Source organism: Rousettus aegyptiacus, unplaced genomic scaffold (genome assembly GCF_014176215.1).
Source record: "Rousettus aegyptiacus isolate mRouAeg1 unplaced genomic scaffold, mRouAeg1.p scaffold_m13_p_4, whole genome shotgun sequence".
NCBI lineage: Eukaryota > Metazoa > Chordata > Mammalia > Chiroptera > Pteropodidae > Rousettus > Rousettus aegyptiacus.
The window spans coordinates 119,631,484-119,655,532 of NW_023416307.1; the positions used below are offsets into that span (position 1 = coordinate 119,631,484).

General features: G+C 36.5%; 1 protein-coding gene across 21 annotated transcripts in view; it reads left to right on the forward strand.

The window, feature by feature from the left end:
* The first annotated feature begins 803 nt into the window (after positions 1–803).
* SETD5 (SET domain containing 5) overlaps positions 804–24,049 on the forward strand; it is a 71,456-nt gene continuing 48,210 nt past the window's right edge. For 9 of the 21 annotated variants that reach the window (XM_016134838.2, XM_016134831.2, XM_016134847.2 and 6 more), the window contains exon 1: positions 805–1,083. The gene's annotated coding sequence lies outside the window, so the exon portion shown is untranslated. Of the gene's footprint in view, positions 1,084–24,049 lie in introns of all 21 variants that reach the window. The other 12 variants (XM_016134840.2, XM_016134841.2, XM_016134836.2 and 9 more) reach the window with 4 other exon arrangements.

Here is a 24,049-nt window from a genome sequence, read left to right on the forward strand (position 1 = left end):
GGCGGGTAAACCGACTCTTTCCAAGGGAGGGTGGCAGGACGCCAGCGGAGGAGCCACTTTCCCTCTCCTCTCCCTCCTCCTTCCCCGCCCGCAGGAGACCGACCGCGCCCGCGGATCCAACTATCCCCACCTACCTACACACCCGACCCAGGGAGCAATGCGAGTCTCTACGCGGCTGCGCACTCACGAGGCTGTAACTGACAGGCCCTTTACCCCAACCAGAACACGCCAGTTGTGTTTTCACACGCGGCGGGAGGAGAAGCGGCCAATCAGTGACAAGAGCTGAGCCGGAAGCGCTGCTCCCTCTGCAGGAGCAATGGCTCCGTCCGGATTCGAGCCTTTTCCGCCTTCTCCCTCCCCCTCCGGTTGCCGCCAGGAGGGCCGCATTCCCGGCCTGCCTCTAACCGCTTTCCCTTCCAGCGTAACAAACATACTCCCGACTTCCCGCTGGAGAAAGCGACGACCACTTAGGCCACCCATTACCCGCCCCGCATCCACCGGACCTCCCTCCCACCAGAGTTCCGCTCCCCTACCTAGCCGAGGCTCTCTGAGGAGCTGGAGCCCCAGAACACTGCCTCTTCTTTAGGCGGCTTCAGCGGCTTTAGCTGATTGGCGGCAAGCTGGCCAATGGGGGCAGGGAGGAGGGCAGAGGGGCCAATAGCGCGGTGGGAGGGGGCGTGTCCCGGGTGCCCCTGGCGCCGGCGCTGGGAATCCCCGTGCGGTCAGTGGCGTTTCCGCTCGGGCAGCGGGCTGAGTGAGCTGCTGCCGCCGCCGCCGCCGCCGCCGCCACCGCCGGGGGAGGGGCGGCCGCCGCCCGCCTGCGCTCAGAGACTCACGCAGCCCCAGTCCCGCCAGTCCGCCAACACTGTAGTGCCGCCCCCCCTCCTCCCCTGGCCCTTCCCCCTACCCGCCTTTGCTCGCTCCGCCTTTCTGCCCCCACCCCCACCTCACGGGCACGGGCCATTCGCGGCCAGGAAACGCCGTGGCGCCGCGTTGGGCCTAACTCGAGTGCTGCTGCCTCCCGGGAGTGTTGTGCGCCGCAGCCCGGGCCCAGGCCCAGGCCCCGGCAGCGCCTGGGACAAGGTAAGGGTCCGACAAGAAAGAGGGACCTAGCCTCACGATCGGGCCCCAGGGGAGGGAAGGGTCACGTCCTCCGTCTCCCCGCGCTCGTTCTCGGGACGTGGGCCTGGCCCTCCCCAGGCTCTAAGCAGGAGGATGCTGCCCCTTCTTATCCTCCTCGCCACCCCCACACACACCGTTGCATCCCTCTTTCACAGGGAAAGAGGGCCCCTACGTAATCTAGTCGACCCCACTACCTTTTTATGTCTTTCCTGGGTTAGGACGCTTCCCCTCCCCCACGTCTCTTCACCCCTTTTCCTGGGAACTGCCTACTCCACGTTTACCTTTGACTTGAGGATAAGGCATCTCGCTGCCCTCCTCAAAATACACAGGCATACTTTTTTTCCCTCCCCTAACCAACACCCCCACCCCCGTTCGCGCGGCCTGGTGATAAGTCTGATTGCTCTTGGGCCTCGATCTCCTCTCCATAATGTTCCTGGACTCCTTCCTTATCGTTCTTAGGTCCCCATCTCCAATATTGCTTCCTTTCCCACACTAAAGACGTTACCTCGACCACCCCCACTTCACATTCTTGGATTTTCAGTGGCGTCTGCCCCAGTATCTCTGAAAAAGCGTTATTGAATTTGTAGGGTTCAAGCTTGGAGTTGCGCCAGATTGTGTCGTTCTCCCTGCCTTGGGCGTGGAAAGCAGTCATTTGAGAATGTCTTTAAAAGCAGAAAAATTTACCCTTTATGAATTCCCCTTCCCTCTGCATGGAAGCCAGGGATGCGAAGTGAATGGCGGTGAGAAAAAGCCCTGGTTTTTAAGTAGATGAATTGCGTGAGAGGGAAAGTTTAACTGTTGGGAAAGCCCCTTCTATGCTAATTTATTCTGTAGAGGTCTATTGCTTGTCTCACTTAGGAATAATTGGTCTTTCCCTTGGATACTGATGCTGCAGCCAGCTCTGCTGGTCTGGATCAGGGGTGCATGTATGACCTGCATTTTCTGCTTTCTCATGTTACTTGTGCAATGTGTTCACCAGTAATTCATTTATTGCCCAGATCTCTGGGTTCTGTTGGGCTTTGTCTATACTTTAGTTCATGTCTCCAATTTTCCCCGGGCTTATGCTGCAATAATCCCCAGGTTCTCAGCTAATTTCCTTCATCACTTGACTAAACAAGTTGCTTTTAAATGACTTAATTTTAACCAAGGTCATATTTACATTTTTTGTTGGGGTGATGTTGCATAGCTCTACTTTTGATTAGAAAGAATCTAGCTGAGCTGAATGCTATGAGCTTTTCAAGAGAATGTGTGTGTACCCTTTATTTGGGAAAATTTCTTGGTGGTTAATTTTATGTCATTAATGTTTTTAGGTCACTCAGAAAAAAGTTATAAATTGTAATTTTAAGTGTGTGGAATCTGAGTTAGGACTAAAGCAAAGAATATTCACTTAATCAGAGGTTGCTGGGCCTCTTGGAGGACACAGGAAAATTTTAATATTGGATTTCTTCCAATTTCCTCAGGAGGATCATTACTTTCTTATATAGCCAAAAATTCTGGCCCGTTACAGGATTAGAGTCCTTAAGGTTTACTCATCCTGTCATTAAAATAGAAAAATGAATTATGTCCTTTGGTAGGACATGACACAAGGCTCTGTCTCTAGCTGCAAGTTTAAATTTCACTGTAAAGAGAGTGCTTGGAAAATTGGTCTTTTAAAGAGTAAAGCTTAATCTTCACTCCTAAATTGCTGGCGTAATTAAAATGAGTATCTGGAATTTGGTAAATACTGATTTTTCTAATAAAAGGCTCTTGGTTTAAAGCTAAGTGGGTGACCTTAAGATTGTTTCTTTCCGAAAGCATAATTCCAGCCCTTCTGGCGTGGAGCATTGGTCCAAAAAAAAAAAAAAAAAAAGTGTAACGAGTGGGGGTGGGGTGAGGAGAAGGTTGTTCTTTGGGTTGGACCACAGGGGTGAGTATACAAGGCAGCAGCAGCTGCTGGCTCTGGAGCTCTGGTTGCTACGTGAGAAGCTTGAGTAGTGTTGGCTGCTGTCTCCAGGGAAGGACAGCAGTGCAGCGTCCATTAATGCTGTTGGCTGCAGGGAGCTGCACTTAGACGATGGCTGCTTCAGGACTAAGAAGAAACCTTGCTTTTCTGGGAATTTTCATTGCTGAGCTGGTTTGCATTTTATTGGTGGGGAGATGAGAATTAGCAATTCATCACCTTCTACTCATTTATGGATATCAGCATCTGGAAACTGGATTATAGTTCAAGTTTTTTTCTTTTTTGTTTGGTTTTTATTTTTGGGGCAGATTTTTGTTTTTTATCTGCACATTTGTGCTTGGATAGGCCCAAAAGTTCCATTAGAGTTTTAATTTTACAATCCATTTAAAACCAGCGTACTAAGAATTTAGGGATCTTCCTGAGAACCAGAATAGGAAGGATATCAATTCTTTTTTCTGCAACCAGCATGTGTCTGTCCTTTAATCACTGACTTAATTTTAATATTTTGTTGTTGTTGCCTTCCTTTCAGTTGTTAGGCCCTATTTACTTTATTGAATAGATGTTTTGTTAAACATTTGACTAAAATTGGTATCTTAAACTCTGAAAAGAACTGCCCTTTTCACAATGATTTGCAGATATAAATCTCAGAAGTATTTTCTTATTTTCTGGATCGGGAATAGACTTCTCCAGATTAGATTATTTCTTTGGAGTTTGACCTATAAAATGGATTCATTAAATGTATATTGGATATAGTCTTCTAAGATCACAAGGATGTATGTTTGGCGGTGATCCATCTGAAATATAGGACAGACCAGAAGGAATATTCAGAAATTGAATAAGTCTAGAGTATAGGATACTTAAGAAGATAGCCTCTGAGCCCCTTATGTGGTCTCCCCTCTCACAGCTCCTGCAAATTAGGAATATCTCTGATTAGGCAGAAGAATTTGTTGAGTATGTAAATACTTGAAAAAGAACCACCATTCAAATATACTACCAATTACAACACTTAACAGATGCATTTCCGCCCCCACCCCACCCCACCCTACCCCACCACTTGCATCCTATATTTTTCCCTCAGAATTTTGATATGTTCAGTTTTTTGTAAATGTACTTAAATCCCACAATCATCTATAATGTGTATAGCATGACTGGTATTTGTGGCAGGGAACCAAAAAGAATGGAAATGAGTTTTGTCATTCACAAATGTGGTTTGCATTGTTTCTCAGTGATATATGCTGACTAATGAAACAGAATCTTTCAAGGATAATATTTTAGGTGGTTCTAATTTTTATTACTATCATGTATAAAAGATGCCAAAATAGATAAATATGGTTTCACTCACAGTGGCTGTTGAACATTTTACATATGAACGTTTGTAGCTTGTTATTTAATACGAAAGTTACCTTATAAAATAATTGCTCTTTCACTTGTTTTTCCTATTGCTTGAAACCCGTTGTGATCTTGATGCAATCATTTTCTGAAAGCTCATAGAGGCCCTTTTCTTAGGAGTTATTTAACCAGTATGCTTGCAAATTTTTATCTTCTGATACTGTTTTGTGTCTAGGAACTTACATACTTTCTGAAGTTATTCTGGCCTTTTTTGGGGAGAGTGGCTATTCAGTTTTTGTCTTTATACGGGAAAATGATACAGGGCAAAATGCAGATGGGCACACAACCACTTTTACTTTATCCTCTTCCTGTAGAAATAACTTGTGGTTGAAATAACTTGTGAAACATTAGGCCATAGTCAACTGACTATTGGATACAATTTTTCAATGAGAAATTGGATCATGACTAGAATGAAATTTTCATATAGCTTCTGGTTCTACTCTGGTGATTTGTCAGTTTAATATAAAACTAAAAAGGGACTCATTAAAAAAAAATAAATGTAATGTGCCTGTGATAGTAGTGATTGGTACCATTCCTCGCTGCCAAAATTCCAAAATATGTGTTGAAATGACATTTTTAACCTTCCATTTGATACAACAATTGATTTCTCTTGTGGTAAAGATTCAGGAAAGTTCATGAAAGGTGAGAGAATATCATTTTCTTCACTTATTATCAATACACATTGTGTTAAGTCAGAGTCTTATGTAAAGTATCCCGTATATTCACGTCTAAACTGAGTAAAAAATACCCATTAACTTGGGGGGAAGGATGTCAGTTAGAAAGCATCACTTTAGAGAATTCTCTTATTCTGACAAAGTATATTCATTCAAACTCTTGACATTTTATGAAGGGAACCATGAGAGATGATAAAGGAACAATGAAACTAAAGTCTCAGTCTACCTTTATAGAAGCCCTCACTGAGCAAGGAATTTGTAATCCCATCCTGCCTCACTCAGTTTTTCCATCCTATTGATTTTGTTTGCTGAATACCTCAGGGAGAGATGGAAGGGTCATATTAAGTATCTTTGCTATAAAGACAGGGAAAAGGAATTTTCTTATTGGAACAATGTCTTAGTATTTTTAAAACACTAAGATTATTGGCCAGTTTTGCTCATGTATTCCACTGTTAGTTTGGTCTGACTGCTTTCTCTTCTGTGTTCTTCTATGGAAATTCTCAGAGTTTTGATGGCAAACTGAAGTAATAAGAATCGTTTCTTTAGCCATATTAGCCATATTAGTATATACACCCAGAGCTGGGAATACTCATTGGCCTATGTTGAGTTACAGAAAAGCAGAGGATATAGGAATTTTTCCAGAATTTGTTTCTGTCTGGGAAATCAAATTTTTTGATGTGCTACCTAATGGAGGGAAAATGTCGAATTCCTTGTTGCTCTATTTGAAAAATAGATGGAAGCATGGGAGGAGCCTGAGACCTTTGCAGCAGAATTTGGTCTGAGTAGAAAATGAAGATTTTTGTTTCAAATTGCCAGCTGCTTATGTCAGACTGACTCTCTTATTATGCTTCTAGTTGGCCTGTCAGTATGGCCAAACAGCTAGATAAGTGCGGGGCAGGACAAAGGGCTCTTTACACAGCAGGGAGGCAATGTTGTTGGGGGAGGGGCAGGAGGTAGGAAAGAGGAGGAGGTTCTTTTCCCTGGGAGATTATTCACTTCGGTATACAGTTAAAGAAATCGTTTCTGGTTTTCACTAAAGCATTGAATTTGTGCCAACCAGATACTGTTAACCTGAAATTTAGTATATTGCTGAATATCTGGTAGGGATCCATCCTCTCTCCTCCAAGGAAAAATCAAAGACTAAAGCTTCGTATAGGTTAAAAGAAAATAAATCTCATGCTCTCCACACTCCTAAATATGAGTTACCCCCTTAATAGGCCAGTTGTAGAGCATCTGACAGCATATTTCTATTTCTCATTAAGTAATAGAAAAGAATATTCTACCTGAATAAAATTTATATTTCAACACATACACTGTCTTTATTTGAGTTGGGATTAAATCAGATTAGGTAGAATAATTTGTTTCTCTTCGCGTGAAATAGTTGCAAATCGTTAGCTCCAATTTTATATCTGTAATCTGGAGAGCACCCTCTATAGACATTCATGTTATTGGCTACCATCTGTAAAATGCTAGCTGAAGAGAGGCTATTTACTGTTTCAGTCTTAATCCTACTTTCTGGAGAACCTGATATTCCCTAGAGGTTACTCTCCCCGCCCCCCCCCCCCACATGTTAGTGTTAGTACAACTTTGATACATGTGCTCAACTCCCAACTGAAAGTGGGGCAGTTGCATCCATACTGTTAGAATTAATATGAATCATAGAGTTGGAAGAGATCTGTGGGTTATCTGTCCCTTTAAGCAAAATCATAATGAAATAGTTGAAAGTTTGGGCGCCTATAGAAGTTTTCATTAAATTGTTAAAAGGATCAGTGTCCTGAACAGTATTATTTACTTTTAAAATAAATTTCAAACAATAAATGCATCCTATTTCTTTTTTAAAAAATCAAAATATTAAAGAATTGCTTCACAGACAAGTTAGGTAGCAGTTATTTGGATTGCAGAAGAACTCCTTTATAAAGGGGTATATGTTAAGGTTCTTTTAAAAGCTTAATATATTTTAAGAGATTTTGATATTTAGAAATAATGGATTGTACCACAGTTTTCCAAGAGTACATCTGTTGCTTGAATTTAGATACCACCTGTATTGCAATGTTATTAAACTAGGCTTAAGTTTTCTCTTCTGTCCAAACTGCAGGAGACAGTAGGAAACTGGAATACTAAATTTTCCTTATGGATCCGGAGCTTGTGACTCTTGGCAAAGAAGAGATGTTTTAACTTGATAGAATACTTACAAAACTGCCTTTAATGTAATATTACGCAAACCTGACCAAATTTTGTGTCATTTCCCTCTGTAAAAGAAAAATGTGTTACCTACTTAACATTATATTCCTATGTGTATAGGTCTTGGCAGTAATGATATAATATTTTGATCTGAAAAGGGAAATGTGAGTGACTATAATCCCCATTAGTTAAAACTTTTTTATCAGTAGAATAGCAATGTTAACATGAAATTTAGTAGACTATATTTTATATTACTATAGAAATTTAGGGTAGTCATTTCTTCTCTGTATAATTCATTCACAAGGATTATTTCCATAGATTTGCGAGACAAAAATAGAAGTCATTTAGTTCAAACCCTGGCCTCCAGTCCAGTCAGTTTACATGTGTTAAGACCCACATTGCTAACTAAAGTAAACATCGTTTTCAGCGTTCAACTAAATAATTAGAAATCTCTTCATTGTGGCTTATACTGCTTCTATTATCTGAATCTTGCTGGAGGCCCTAAAAAGTTCCTGGCAAATGTAGGGGAGGGTGTACATTTTGATCTCAAACTGTTTGATAACTGCTTTGGCTCCTCAAACAGCTAATCCCATTTTTTTAAGACTCAGCCGACAGTAGACTAGAATGGAGGTGAAACACAGCACTGTACCTCATTTTGCCTTTGCAGCTGCTCCACCTTGTTTCCTGCAATTATTTTCCCACAACGCCTCTCCCCAGCAAAAAAGAAACTAGGACAAAGGAGGAAAATAGGATGGGCTGATAGGATTTTTACTATGGTTATGAGTTTGTTTATGTGTACTTAAATACAAAGCTCATTCGTTCTGTCAGTAATGAACGATTATAAGTATCTTCCACTTCCTTCATAAACCATTTCAGATTCTCAGCTTTACAGAAAAAAAAAAGTTTTTAAACATACTTAATTTTGCTTGCCTGTTTACACAGTCTTTACTGCCAGATGCCACTATATTATTAGCTTGAAGAAAGGGAGACTCTCTTCTGTAGATAATATTTGAAGTTGATATTGGGAATTACTGATTTGTGTAACTCAAGATTAAAGACTAAAATAAGGTTAAAAAATTAAACATTTATTTTGTTCTTCTGCCTTTATCTTAGTGGAGATGAAATTAATTGTTCAAATATAAATTTTTCATTCTTTAGAGTTTTCCATTAAGCTGCATAATTAATGTCCTTCAAGCCTTCTTTTTCCCACACAACCCCCACCCCCAGGAAAACCCAAGAAATCTTATTTTTATCATTTTTTATTGCTGTTAAGATTTTCTTCTCACCTCTTCTGAAATGTGAAAACTCAAATAAAATTCAGTAAACTAATAAGGTATGTGCACTACTGAATATAGTAAGAGGATTATTTCATAATTCTTAGAAATTATGATCTGGTTAGACTGTTCTAATATGTTAACACATTTAATAATGTTGACCTGTAATTTTAATATATATCCAAATTCATCTCAGTGTTTTATATTTGCACCAGTTGTTTGTCATTTTTTATGAGGTGGTTGTCGCCCCCACTCCATCTCCCTGTTTTTTTTATTTCTGTCCTGTTACGATCTCTGGCCTTTTGCAAAAATCTGTTTCCTTCCACCAGTCTCTGCATGCCACAACACACAAAATTTGTACTCTCTCAGTTCTTTGAAGGAGGATGATCTGCGGTTAATAATCAACTGTTTGGGCAGTCTTGGTATCTAAGGAAGGTTTTACTTATAAGGAAGAACCTGGAAGGACCTGTTGGCAATTAGACTGCTTCTGCATTTATGCTACCTTTTCCTTTATTAACATAGCTGTTGAGTTGAAGGTTGACTTGTTTTGTAAGAGAAACCAGACAGAAAGGGAAGAGCTACAGTTACATACAGTTATTTTAAAAATGTTGTTATGATCCTATTTGGGATAGAATCTTGGGGCATATTTAAAAAAAAAAAAAAACTTCATTTTAGTTACAAAGACAAAAGAGTTTAACCTAAAACAGAACGAAGAGAAGGCTTTTGAGGCAGTATGATTGATTGCATGTCCAGTTCAGCACTAGATTATTGTATGAATGCATAAATTTTTATTGTCTCAGTATCTGTGGTGCAAACTGCTATAGCCATGTGAGTTAAATGTCTTTATGCTGAAAAATATTAAGTGGAATGACTTTTTTTAAAAAAATAACATCTGAAAAAAATATAGGAGCAAGTCCAACTTTTTGATCTCCCTTTTTAATTATTTTTGGTTTTGCTAGACAGATTTAGTTTTATTTATGGGAGTTAGAACTTTAATGACGTAGCTTAGTAATAGAACCAAATATGAGTAGATTGACATAGTGTTAATGCATATTTTAGGATGAGACTAATATTGTACCTAATAGTTAAACATATTTAGGTTACTTTTATTGAAAAAGTTTACCCAAGATTTAAAAATCAATGAAATGGATTCACATTTTAAACTAGTCACCTTAACAGGTGGTACATCATATAAGCAATAATCAGATTTTTAAAATCAGGTATTTACTGAAAATGCAAAAAAAAAGAAAAAAGAAAAGAAAATTATGCTAGCATCATATACAGAGCTTTGAAGTTACTTGTAGCTATACCACTTAGACCAAGTAGGTAAATAATGCCAGCACCATGGCTCTTACTTTGAAGCCTAGGCTGGTTGACCTGACCCAGATGTTTTTACCACAACTTGTCCTTACTTAACCCATAAGCTATTAAGATTTGAAGTGTTGCTAGGAATAAGGTAACCGTTCAGAAATTGAGTAGGAATCTGACTGGTTCATGTGTGGAGGCCTATGGGACGACATGTACTTTTTAGAGAAGCAAGGTTCTGGATAAGTGTAATTTTCCTCTCATAGTTTATCATGAAAAGGAATTGCTGGAAGTTTGCAGACAACACTAAACAGCAAGAAGTAGACATATCTCGTTTTATGAAATAACTGACAAGCAAAGGAGATGAAAAGTAGTTTTTTTTTTTGTAGAATACCTTAGTTTTTCTGAAAATTCTAATATTAGGAATGTGTTTCTATGCAAATTAGTTACCCTAATAATTGAGTATCTTTTGTGAAAATGATTTAAAATTTTCATCTTTTATTGAGTGACCATATGTCTTGGTTTCCATGGGACAATCCCGGTTTATGCCTACCGCATAATTAGTAATAGCTCCCCTTTCACTCAAAAATGCCCAAGTTTGGATCATAAATTATATGTTCACCCTAATTATAGAGGATCATGGAACTTTTTGTTACTATGTATCAACCCATTTTTCTTTTATAGAGAGAGCTCTTCTGACTCTCCTCTCTGCTAGGATTTATCTGTTGGCCTCTCTGAACCCCTGTTTCCACATAAGGAGTTTTTAGAATTAAGCCTTTTCCTTTTAGTTGATGATGGGAGAGGTATAGATTTGATTAATTTTTTATTATAAAAAAATTCAAATACAACAGAATAGAGGAAATAGAAAAATCGACTCCCTTTGGAATATATTTAAACCATCTATTTGATCAAGGTAAGGTTTATACATTGTACTTGGTTGATACATTTGATTCTTTGTAATTTATAGATTCTCCTTGTCTTTTTTATATGATATACTTGTTAAATGAATTTATCATCACGTAAAGTTCCTCTTCTTTGGATCTTTGAAGTTACATCTACATGGTGTCGTTTAATATATTCTATTAGATGACCCTCCCTCCTGTATTTCATATAAATTAGTGATTAGATCCATTGCAAATATACTTTATAAGACTACTGTGTACTTCCATTGAGTTACATTATGTTTACTTGTCTATGTAATGTGAAGCAGCTGTTGATATTTATTGCCTATGTCAGCCATTCTTAAATTTAACTCTATAAAAATTGAAGGTCTGAAAGAGCCTTTGTTTGTGTGGGTTATATAGAGATTTACCAGATTAGAAATTAAAACAGAAAAATAGTTACCTTAAGATACAGTTTGCCTCGTACAAGTTTTCAAAATAATGAGTTGGTAACCTAGCAACCTCCAAAGGTGATCAATGAAGTACTATTATTATTATTGTTACGATTTTAAGGATATTTGATGTGTTTCGGTTACTCGCAGTTATTATTTTTGACATTCAGATTGTCCCACATTTGGCTCTTGGCTCCGAAGTCTTTTTTATTCATTCTCAATCGCTTCCTGGCTTGCTTTTTTTAAAAATTGGTTCCTTGCTGTTTCATATGACAGAATGTTCCAGGATCATTTTTTACATTTCCTGCCCAAACCTAGAATTATTTGTTTTTGCAAAACTCTGGAAGTTTTTTTTTAGTAGAAATGGTACTTAGAGACCATAATCTGAGTGCTACAAGTGTTCATTGCTTGAGTTGGTCCTTTTTTCCAGACCTTTTCAGAGGACATAACTAAAAGCAGTTTCTTTTCTTTCCTCTTTTTTGTTTCTTTTTTTAAAATAGAAGTTGTTGGTGTTTGATAACTTTCATATCAAATTCAGTATTTTATATTTACATAAACCTACTCTTTTCTCCATGCCCAGAATTCTAGTTTCTGCTAACATCAATGTAATTACTGTTCGCTTTAGCCCACAATATACACACAGCAGTTTTAGAATCTCAGGACAGTATGATTACTGGAAAGTGTGTTGTTTGTTTTTACCCTTAGGATATGCCCCTCTAAAAATATACAGTCAAATTACAATGTTTTAAAATCACTTGGAATAGTTCTATGTGACTGTGCCGCCAGCTCAATACACAGTAAGGTAAATTTTTTTCATTTCGCTTTCAGATTTTTCAGGGCTTAGTTTTTGTAAATTTCACTTAGTAACCATATTGTAATCACATTGAACACCTTAATAGATAAGGAAGCTTTAAGGAAACAAAGTTTCTTTTCAGGATCCAAGGTGCTTTTCAGACATTATTAGACACTTTTATTTGAAGTGACTTGTGGGCACTGTATATACTGACAACTGTTAAAGGAATTTTTTAACTCTAGAATTTTAAGATACACCTGCCTTTTAAAAGTGCCTTCAGATAGTGCTATGTAACACCAGATTGCTCATTAGTTCAGGTGTTTAGTGTTTTTTCTTTTTAGCTTTATTGAAGCATACTTGACAAAATTATAATATATTTACAGTGTACAATATGATGATTTGATATACATCTACATAATGAAAGGATTCCAACAATTTAGGTAACTAATACATTATCCCTTATGTATTTACCCTTTCTTGGAGAGGTGAGAACCCTTAAATTCTAATCTCTTGGCAAATTTCAGTTCTACAATACATAACAATTACCAACTATGATTATTGTGTTTATACATTAGATCTCAGACCTTATTCATCTTTATAACTGAAAGTTTGTACCCTTTTACTAACCTTTCATTTCTTTTACACTCCAGCCCCTGACAGCCACCAATCTACTCTCTGTTTCTATAAGTGGATTTTTATTTTTATTTATTTATTTTTTAAAAATGATTCCACATGTAAGTGATACCATGCATTATTTTGTCTTTCTCTGGCTTAGCATAATGCTCTCCAGGTTCATCCATGTTGTCACAAATGGAAGGAATTCCTTCTTTTATGGCTGAATAATATTCCATTATACATAAATAGATAGACATCATTTTTTTAATCCATTCATCTTTTGAGAGACACTTGTTTCCATACCTTGACTATTATGAATAGTGTTTTAATAAACATAGGAGTATAGGACAGATATTTCTTTGAGATAGTGATTTTGTTTCCTTTGGATTTATTCTCCCAAATGGGATTGCTGGATCATATGGTAGTTTTATTTTTAATTTTTTGAGGACCCTCTATATTGTTTTCCATAGTGACTGTACCAGTTTTATGTCACCACCAACAGTGTACAGAGGTTCTCTTTTCTCCACATCCTCACCAGCATTTGCTATCTCTTGTCTTCTTGATAATAACCATCCTGACAGGTGTGAGGTAATATCTCATCGTGGTTTTGACTTTGGTTTCCCTAATGACTAGTGATGTTGGGCACCTTTTCAAGGACCTGTTGATCCTTTTTATGTCTTTTTTGGGAAAATATTTATTTGGGTCCTTCACCCATTTATTAAATTTTTTGTTGTTGTTTTCACTGTTGTATGAGTTCCTTGTATATTTTTAATGTTAACCCTTTGTTGAATATGTGGTTTGCAAATATTTTCTCCCATTCCATAGATTGCCTTCCATTTTGTTGATGGTTTCATTTGCTGTGCAGAAGCTTTTGGTTTGGTGTAGTCCCACTTGTTTATTCCTGCTTTTGTTCTCAAATCCAAAAAATCATTAACAAGATCAGTGTCAAAGACCTTACCACCTATTGTTTTCTTCTAGGGGTCATATGGCGTCAAGTTTTATATTCAAGTCTTTAATCCATTCCAGGTTCATTTTTGTGTGTGGTATAAGATAGTGGTCCAATTCATTCTTTTTCATGTGGATATTCAGTTTTCCCAGCAGCATTTATTGAAGAGACTATCATTTCCCCTTTGTATATATTTTTTCACTTGTATTTATGTTTTAATTTTTTCATGGTGACATTGGTTAATTAAATCCACTATTTCAAGCACCCATTGTATGTTTTTGGCACCTTTGTCAGAAACTTAATTGACAATATATATGTATGGATTTATTTTTGAGTGCTCTGTTCTGCTTCACTGATCTGTATGTTTCTTTTTATGCCAGTATGTCATCTGTCTTGATTATTATAGCTTTGTAGTATAGTTTGAAATCAGGAAATGTGATGCTCCAGCTTTGTTCCTTTTCAAGATTGCTTTAGCTATTCAGGATCTTTTATGATTCCATAAAAAGAATTTAGGATTTTTTTCTATTTCTGTGAAAATACCATTGGAATTTTGATAGGGATTGAATTTATAGATCACTTTGGGTAGTGTGGACATTTTAACAATATTGATTTTTTTAATTCACAAGCAAAGAATATCCATTCATTTGTGTCTTCAATTTTTTTCATCAGTGTTTTATAGTTTTGAGTGTACGGATCTTTCTCTTCATTGGTTAAATATATTCCTAAGTATTTTATTCTTTTCGATGCTATTGTAAATGGGGTTTTTATTTATTCTCCCCCCACTTCCACCCCTGTCCTATGGATGTTGCCATTTCCCCTTAAAAACTGAATCTATGAAGGCGGGGCATCTATGGTTCGTGGCTCCACCTGGGGTGCAAACCCAGGATCTTCTGCGTGTAAAGCAGGCGTGCTAACCACTACACTATGGTGCCACCCCCTTTCTCTTTCTTATAGTTTATATAAAACATGACTTATTTTTGTATGTTGATTTTTCTATCCTGAAACTTTACTGAATTTGTTTGGTCTTACAGTTTTCTGTTTTTGTTTTGTTTTTGGTGGAATCTTTAGTGTTTTCTAGATGTGCCATGTTACCTGCAAACAGAGATAGTTTTACTTCTTTTTAATTTGGATGTTTTTTGTTTCTTTTTCTTGCCTAATTGCTCTGGTTAGGACTTTAAATACTATTGAATGGAAGTGGTTAGAGTGGTCATCTTTGTCTTGTTACTAATCAAAAGCTTTCAGCTTTTCACCATTGAGTGTGATGTTAACTGGATTTATCATATACAGCTTTTATTATGTTGAGGTACATTCTATCTGTACTTAATTTGTTCAGAATTTTTATCATGAAAAAATATTCATTTTTGTCATGCGTATTCTACATCTATAGAGATGTTCGTATGATTTTTATTTTTTATTTTGTTGATGTAGTGTATCACATTAATTGAGTAGTAGAAACATTTTTCTATCCCAGGAATAAATTCCACTTGATCATGTTGTATGGTCCTTTTAATGTACTGTTGAGTTTATAGTTTGCTAAGCTTTTTTTGCAGACTTTTGCATCTGTGTTTATCAAGGGATATGGTTCTGTAGTTTTCCTTTTTTGTAGCTTTTTGTGGGGGGAGGTTGTTTTTGTTTTTGTTTTTTGCTTTAGTATCAGGGTAATGCTAGTCTCATAAAAGGGGTTTGGAAGTGTTCCCCTTTCTTCAGTGATTTAGAAGTTTTGTTTGTTTTTAATACTTTAGGATTAAAATGAGTTTGAGGAATGCAAAAATGAATTCAGATTGGATAGCAAGTCCTTATGCTTCCAGAATGTTTCATTATACCATATTACTTACCTATCTAGTTATTTTAGATATAGAGTTCTAGGAAAGAACAAAATGGTGGGCTAGAGTTATTGTCCCTCTTGCAAAAGAAAACAGGAACTAAAATGCACACGTTCTTTTGTTTAAAAGAATCTTTTCGACAGATGTGCTAAAATATTTATGGTTGAAATGATATATTGCTGGTGTTTGCTTTAGAATGGAGAAGAGGTAATATATGAAACAAGGTTGGATATGAATTGGTAATTGTTCAAACAATGATGAGTAAATGAAGTTCTTTATAAAATTTTACTTTTATACTTGTTTGAAATTTTAAGTTTAAAATAAAAACATCTATAGACTTGGCTTGGCTTTTAGGGATCTTGTTAAAGCAGACTATTAAACGTACTCAGATGTTTCAGTCTCTCGTCATTGGTGCTCCTTGCCCTCTGAGCCCAATTCCTCTTGTGACTATCACAGGATATTTCCAATCAATGGAAGAATAGAGTGACTATGTTAGTATGTAATAACTTTCTATACTAAAAGGAAATTTTAATATTTTAAGGAAGTCTGTACAGATTCTGGAAAGCATTCTTGACAGGAATATCGAGGACTCAAATGGGTAAATTAACAGTATGTTCAGTATACAATGGATTTTATTTCATGAGATGAGTGAATTCCTGAAAAGGTATCTTATAAATATCAAATCAATGCCAAACAGTTGAGATTTTTAAAAGAAAATTATTAATAGGGTATTTGACTGAGTGAAAGTTATTCTGTGACTGTTAGCAAGTCTCAATATTAATGAGTTTGGCAAATTACTATTGGGACTCAAACTGTAGATTCCTTTCCTTCACTTCATATTATTGCCTTGGAAACAGAAAGTATTACCTATTTGCCTTCATTATACTCTCTGTTCACTTCTTTAATATTGTAACCCAGCATACCAGCAGTTGGGTGCTTGCAATGTGCCATATATCTTGGTAGATTCTCTTATGAGTGTTATCTCAATTTTCAAAGTAGTGCCATGGGGTAGTTTACAAATGAACAGACTTAATCAGAGTGACCACACAACTAGTAAGAGGTGAGTCAAGTTTCCTATGATTCCAGAATCTTTTCACTATACCCAGTTATCTTAATTAAAGAGACTTGCACCTCCACCAATATAATCTGTAACTTTTCCTGTCCTCTTGACTTGGGGCACTGCTACTCATCTGTAGTATGGACCTTTTTCTTTAGGATTTTTTTTGCCTAGAATTGTATGAGGCTCCTGAATCTGGATAGAGAAAGGCAAAAATAAATGAGTTTTGGGGGGGGCTTTATCCCCTACTAGAGTAATTATAAATTCTGGTTATAAAAGTTAATGGGCCTCTCTTTCAATCACCCATACCTTACCGGTCAGTCACTTATGGGCTTCCTTTATCCCAGACTATCAGCAGTTCAGGAAAGGGTATAGAGCAAAGGCCTACAAATCCCTAGAAGTTTACAAGTTTTGTCTGCATTTTTCTGAGGAAAAAGTTCATGGCCCTGTCCGATTCTTAAAGAAATCTGTGTCACTTTTCAAAAAAGTTAAGAACTACAGGTACTCCAGGATTTGGTTCATTAGGGAACAAGATATAGACTCAATTGATACTTCTTGGGCTGAAAAGATACATCCCTTTGACCTATTGAGTCCGTTTGCAAACCACCACAAAGCATACAGTGAATGTACTTGTTCTGATACAGAAATGATACGCAATTTCAGTTTTTATTTTTGAAAATTCAAATAAATTTGCTACTAAAATTGAAACGTACTTAGTTTTACTTGTATTAACTTGGCATAATTACACTCTCAGGTGTGGGTGGTAAACTCAATAATTTTTTCCATAAGAAGATACTTTGTAAAACAGAAGACATTAATAACGGATTTAAAAGTCAGATAAGACTTCCTAAAGGAATTCATATTTCAGTAGAATAAGGCAGCTCCCAAACATTGATCTTTAAAACTTTTTGGGGGGCTTGTAAATTGGTGTTTTTATTGTAATAGTCAAACATTTGTTATAGATCCCTCAAAGAGGCAATCAGGCAAATACTGTCTCCTTTGAGTTCATGAAAGCAGAATTAGAAGAAATTCATAAAAGCATGTGTGTTCAAAGTTTGAAATCTGCAATATAAACCAGTTATACCAAGGATCAGTTTTGGAATATTGATACTACGGCCAATGGAGAGCCTAGTTGGTTTTCTTCTTTCTTTCATATATATATAGGGAAAGAGAATTCACAACGTGAAACAATATTGAATCTTAGTGGATTCTTAAATTCTAAATTTAGTGAAGAGCCATGGGTCATGTAATTTTTTTTTAGACTTCAGGGATGAGTGTGAAGACAATGTTGCTTTAACAGGGCAGGGCCTTCATGGTGATTTGGCCCACTAGGTCAAAGGCAGGGATACTTTTATAGGCAGGAATCTTCTTTGTTCCCCTTTTTTTGTCGCCCTTAGTATCACGTGATATGTTTACCAGAGTAAAAATTATGTAGTCTTGTAATGCAGCAGTTCCCAACCTTTCTGGCACCATGGCCCAGTGCACCTGTGAGAACCTAATGTCTGATGATCTGAAGTTGAGCAGAGGTAGTGGTGCTAGCCCTGGGGGGCAGCTGCAAATACAGATGGCGCTTTGCTCACTGGCCTACTGCTCACCTTCTGCTTTGCAGCGCAATTCCTAACAGGCCATGGACCCACTGGTCCACAGCCCGTTGGTTGGGGACCCCTACTATAATGAAATAGGTAATGGTTCTTAACGACTTAAAACGAAAGGATCTTGTACAGAAGTATTGTCAGTTGTCTGTAATTATTCTTGGACCTTGGTACTTTGTGGGCCAGGAACCTCAGTTGCAAAAGTTATAATAGTATATTTTTTAATGTTTTATCCTAATCAAGAGATTAAAATTTTTGTGCTTTTTTTCTGAGACTAGAAGTCTGAGATCAGGATGTAAGCAGGATTGGTTTCTCCTGAGGCCTCTCTCATTGGCTTGTAGGTGACTGCCCTTTTGCTGCCTCTTCATGGTTATCTCTCTGTGCGCACACATCCCCTCAGTGTCTCTTCACGTGTCCCAATTTCCTCTTCTTGTAAGGACACTGGTCATACTGGATTAAGGCCCACCCTAATGGTCTCATTTTCAAAAAAATTTTTTTAAATATATAGTTGACATATTATTAGTTTCAGGTGTTCAACATGATTCACTATGTATACACATTGTGAAATGATCACGGTAGTCTAGTTAACATTCATCATCTTACAAGATTCCCTAAAAAAGTTTTTTTTATGATGAGAAGTTTTAAGATCTACTCTGAGCAACTTTCAAATATGCAATACAGTGTTATTAACTATAGTCACCATACTGTGCATTGCATCCTCGTGGCTTATTTATTTTATAATTAGAAGTTTCTGCCTTTTGACTCCTCTGCCCATTTCTTCTACCAAAATTTTTGCACTTTTAAAGGGCTTTCCTTTTTCCCCAAAATATTGGGAACCACTACTCTGAGTTATTAGTGGTAGAATACACAAGATTTGTCATAATCTGGAGCATAGGGTTAAAAAAAAAATCTTACTTTTTATATTGGTTGCCAAATGCCAGAAAAAGAAGTACAGTATTCAAAACAAAATTACTATTCAGCATTTAGAAATATTTTGCTCAGGAAAGATTAAATTTGTAAATAGAAGATATCTTAAAAAGGGAAAATAGTAGGGAAATCCTAAAATCCTTTGCGTTTTACTCTATTCAGAGTTAGAATTCTGGGTTTTGCTTAGAGTCAGACTCTGATATGACAGGAAAACCAACAGAGATGATTAAAGGAGACAAAATAACAGAAATTTTAGTGTCATGTATGTTTGTGATTTCATTTTGCATAAGAATTTGGAGCAACTTGCTCTGCCAGTTGTATCACTAACTAAAGAGTACTGTTTTGTTAGTGTCCTGGCACTAATACATTCTAAGTATTAATTAATGAGTGAGAATTTTGGCCTAAATATAGCTGAAATGTTTACTGAAACTAGACCAGAGATGAGCATCTATATCATGGTTTTTAAATCATTTTTCTTATTAAGATCTCCAGAGAAAATTTTTACAGTATTTTGATGTTTTGTATGATGGGAACTCTTGAAGTTCTTGGATCTCATAACAAACCACCAGCTAGTTAGTTCATCCTCTAGGGCTTCTAGGGAAATAATGTATTCATCATTCCAAAGATTCATTTTACTTAGTAACATACTATATGAATAAATACAGTCCAGTTTTATGCTTAGGCAAAACATTGTATATCGATGTATTGTTTTCTGCTTTTTTAGTTCATCGTTGTCTTCTATCACTGTTACTTTTTAAATTACAAATTCTTCTAAGTTTAATTTTATTATCAATATAACTTCTGGTGAGTAATTGGTAATAGAATGTGTAGTAGTGTATGTATGTGTGTACACACACACACATTGACATTGATTTATGGCGATTTTCTACTAACTGAACCTTAAGGTTTATGTGCTTTGTGGTTCAAATAGGAATCATCCATACACACCCCAAATGTTTTTGTTCTGTGACACTATTATTTCTGAGCTATTTTTTAACTGGAAAGTGCCTCAGTTGAGTTGGTGAGCCTTTTTACCCTAAGTTTGTCATTACTCTGAGACTCCCCTACTATTCTAAGAATCTACTCACTAAAAATAAGCTGACCAACTGGTCACTACCTTGGATATAAGCCATTGGTTCTATGATGTAATCTGTCCTTGTCTTTAATACACAGGTTTATGGACCATTACACTTTACCTGCTTTGGAGTGTTTCTTCTGTGTTTTGTCCATTTTCATTTATTGATATAGAGCATACATAAGACATGCTGTGTCACAGCTTGGGTCATGGGTATACTTGCAGTTACACTGCTATGAGAAGAAATTTGCATTCCTACAAACAGAAGAGAATTTATTATCGACAAACTCTTGTCAAAAAAGTAATTGCTTACAGCGATTCTTTTTTTGTTAAGGAAAAATGATTAAGCATTTTTAATAGCCATAAGTGTATAATTGTAAAGCATAAACATTACTGAGCAGTAAGCTCATTATCCATCTTAATTTTTGCAAAAGAATGATGGCTTGCCTTTCCCTGTCATTAAGACCTCTCATACACAGACCACTCTCACCCATTTTTAAGATAAAAAAGGAACACCTCCACTCAGCAATGGGATGTGTACAGCTGATGTTTCTGGAATTTATTATAACATTCTGTCGAAGAGGAGAGGTTACAGATGAAATAAGATTGGCTATAAGTTGATTGTTGATTAAAGCTAGGTAGAGTCTGTGAGTTAATTATAGGGTTTTCTCGATTTTGTGTGTTTGACATTTTTCAGAATAGTTTTTTTAAAGATGAAAAAAATGGCGTGTGAGACAGGATACATAGTGTGAACAAAATTTTGGAGAAGAAACAGTTTAAGTAATTAACAAAGAAAGTCTTAATCCATTTAGGCAAAGGAGTTTCACTTAACCCAGTAGACAATTAAGAGAGCAAGCCGTTGTAGAGTCCCAATAGTGGCATGATAACGATCAAGGTTCTGCTCCAGAAAGGTAATGAAGAATAGATTGCAAAGTTGAGAGGCTAGAGTTAGACCAGTTCATTGCTTTAATGTAATCTTGAAATCATAAGGTGAGTAGTGTTGGTAAATGGATGGATATGACAGTCTGTGAAACACTTCAAAGGGAAAAGAATAGCTCTGCATTCAGGCTCTTAGTTAGGTGCTGGTGCCAGCTGAGCAAGAAGATGCTTTTGCCTCATTTCTCCAGGACTCAAATTTGGACCCTGTGGTTGTCATAATGGAATATACCAAATGAATTTGTAGCTACAGCACAAAACTTAATTTTTTGGCTCTTTCTAATGGTAAATTAGTATTGACAAGCCTACAGTTTCAGAGTTTCTTCTCTTTCCAAGGATAATTTAAAGTGAAGACATATTTTATACTACTAAGGCAGAACTGCTAAAACAATTTTGATAACCTGTTAGAAACCAAAGAGCTCAGATTTTCTAGATTACTTGCATTTTTCAGTGAGGACCCTACAGATAACCAGCTAGATTACAGATTTTTTTTTCCCCATTACTGGGAAAAGAAATTTAGAGGTTGGTGCACTCTATTAAAAGAATGAAAAGTTATCCCATGGGACAACCATAAGAAAATACTTTGGTTCTGAAATAGTGCTTTATCTAGGTTTTATTTTGAAGATCCCACCCTAAATTTAGTGAAAGCTACTGAGATCTCCTGTTTAGTATATCAGAATTTTAGAACACAACAGCACATCCAGTCAGTAGGTGTGTCCCAGAATAAGAAATTACAATTAAATTTCATTTTAGGGTTTTCTCTTAAAATGTAGAGAGTTTTCTAATCAAAAGACTGTGAGGAAAGAATTGAAATTATTTTAAACCTTATGAGAAAATGTGGCCTTCCCACTATTTGTAGGAGTGTAAAATTGGTTTTTACTTCCTGAAAGGTGTGATTGTGTGGTTCAGCATCACTAATAAATATGCTTCTGTCATTATAATAGTTCCACTTCTAGGAATGTGTCCTAAAGAAATTGTTTATGCACCTGTGGACAAAGGCGTCCATACTGTTTGGTCCAGTGTTGCATATGTTATGGAAAATTAGCAATAGTCTAAACATTTATCTGCAGAGGATTGACTTAAGTAGATCCATAAGATATAGTACTGTGCCTTCATTGAAAAGAAGTAAATTTTACATCTTTGCGTATAGAAAGATGTCTAAAACATTGCTAACTGAACAAAGCAGATTATAGAACAGTAGGGTTATTTTATCTGGAATATCTTTGGGAAGTGGGTTTGTAAGAATTTCACTTCTACTTTTTATGCTTTTGTAATTTTATAATTTTTACAGCATATATTTTATAATAATAATAAAGATACAGTTATGGGGAGGGGAAGGGAATCCTAATGTGCACATCAGGATTATTAAGCTTTATGTTCCTTTATTGTTTTATACTTAGCCACTTGGTCTGACAAATAATCATAACATGTATGATCAGTTCTGTTCATCTTTGTTTTTCCCTCTTTCTTAACAGAATTTTTCATGAGACTAGTCAGTAAGTTTTGTCTAAACACTTTTAAGAGATTTATAATCCGTTTCCATAGAAGACTTCTCTGTGTCACTGGTAAACTATAGAGTAGTTCAGGGTTTTCTTGGAGGAGGGGAGGAGCGTGTCATTTTCTCTTTAGAATGACTCAATTGTAGAGGCATACTTTAGGATTTTTTTTTCCCCTTCACGGTTATGAAAATGTGCTGTGGGTCACATAGGCAAACCTAAAGTGTTTGCAAATTACCTACCCTCTTTTTGGATAAGAGACATATCTTGAAATAGCACTTAACATAGCTTTTCCACATAGCAGTTACTTTGGATTGGATGGATGGATGGATGGATGGATGGATGGATGGATGGATGGATGGATGGAAGGAAGGAAGGATGAAAGGATGAAAGGATGAAAGGATGAAAGGATGAAAGAAAATTGGCAAATCTAGATGATTTAAGTCCCAAGAGAGCCAGAAATTTTAACCCTGACTCGTTTTTATTATGTAGCACCAATAATTGGTGCTTAATTTAAAATTTTTTGTTTTAATTCAGATATCGCTATCTAAAGTAAGTAGTAATTAATAAATAGAAACTATATATTAAAATCTTAATTTTTTTTCTGAACTCCAGCACTATGTATGACTCCTTCCAGTTAATACATTTATGGCCCTATTTCTTCATATGTAAAACAATGAATTAGATTTTAATCTTAAAACTAAATTTTTTATCAACTGGAGAAAATTTTGCCTCAACTATAGAAAGTATAACATATTAATGCCTTATAATTGTGTATAACTTACTTCATCTGGAGTAAATCTGGTTCCCATTTCAGGGTTTGAAAATGAAAAAGGTCTGGAAAGAGGAGGCAAACAGAGAGATATGAGAGGTTCTTTTCCCATCTGATGTGCTACATGTTTCTAAAGCATGTTTGAAGGCTCCAAACACAGTAGGACAGAACCTTCAGAAATTCTTGAGAGTATAGCTCTTTAATGAGGCAAATCAAAGTTCTTTGAGGGTGTCATCTTTATTTAATACTTAGAAGCCTAAAATTTTTCTGATTCTTGTTAAGGATAAAGTCCAATTCTTGGTTAGTTTAGCAATTCGTATATGTTTATCATTGTTAAATGAGTTCTAAGTAAAATTTTTTCTTCAGTGGCAAATTAATTTAAGATCGTAGCACATATTTAGTTTCATTATTTATGGATTGTACCACCACTCCCCGTCCCTTCCAGTTACACCTAAGTAAGTATGTCTTGGCCTCTATAATATTGCCATTAACGAAATTTTTCATAGGGGAAGAAATTCTTACTGCGGACAAAAATAGGATATATTTTTTTAAACTGGGTTTTAATTACCTCCTAGTCTGGTAAACTTATTTGAGCTTTTATAGTTATTGGTTTGTTGCGCCAAGCCCAGCAGCCCCTAGAGGGAGTATAAATTTAGGCAAAGTTGCCAAGGGACGAGCAAGTGTTGCAGAAGAGGTGGGAGGAAGGAAAACTTTAATCTTCACTCTAAATTACTAAATGACAATATTTATTTAGTCTCTCTTAATTGTTAACCCCAGTGTTTCTCTCTTTTCTTTTTTCT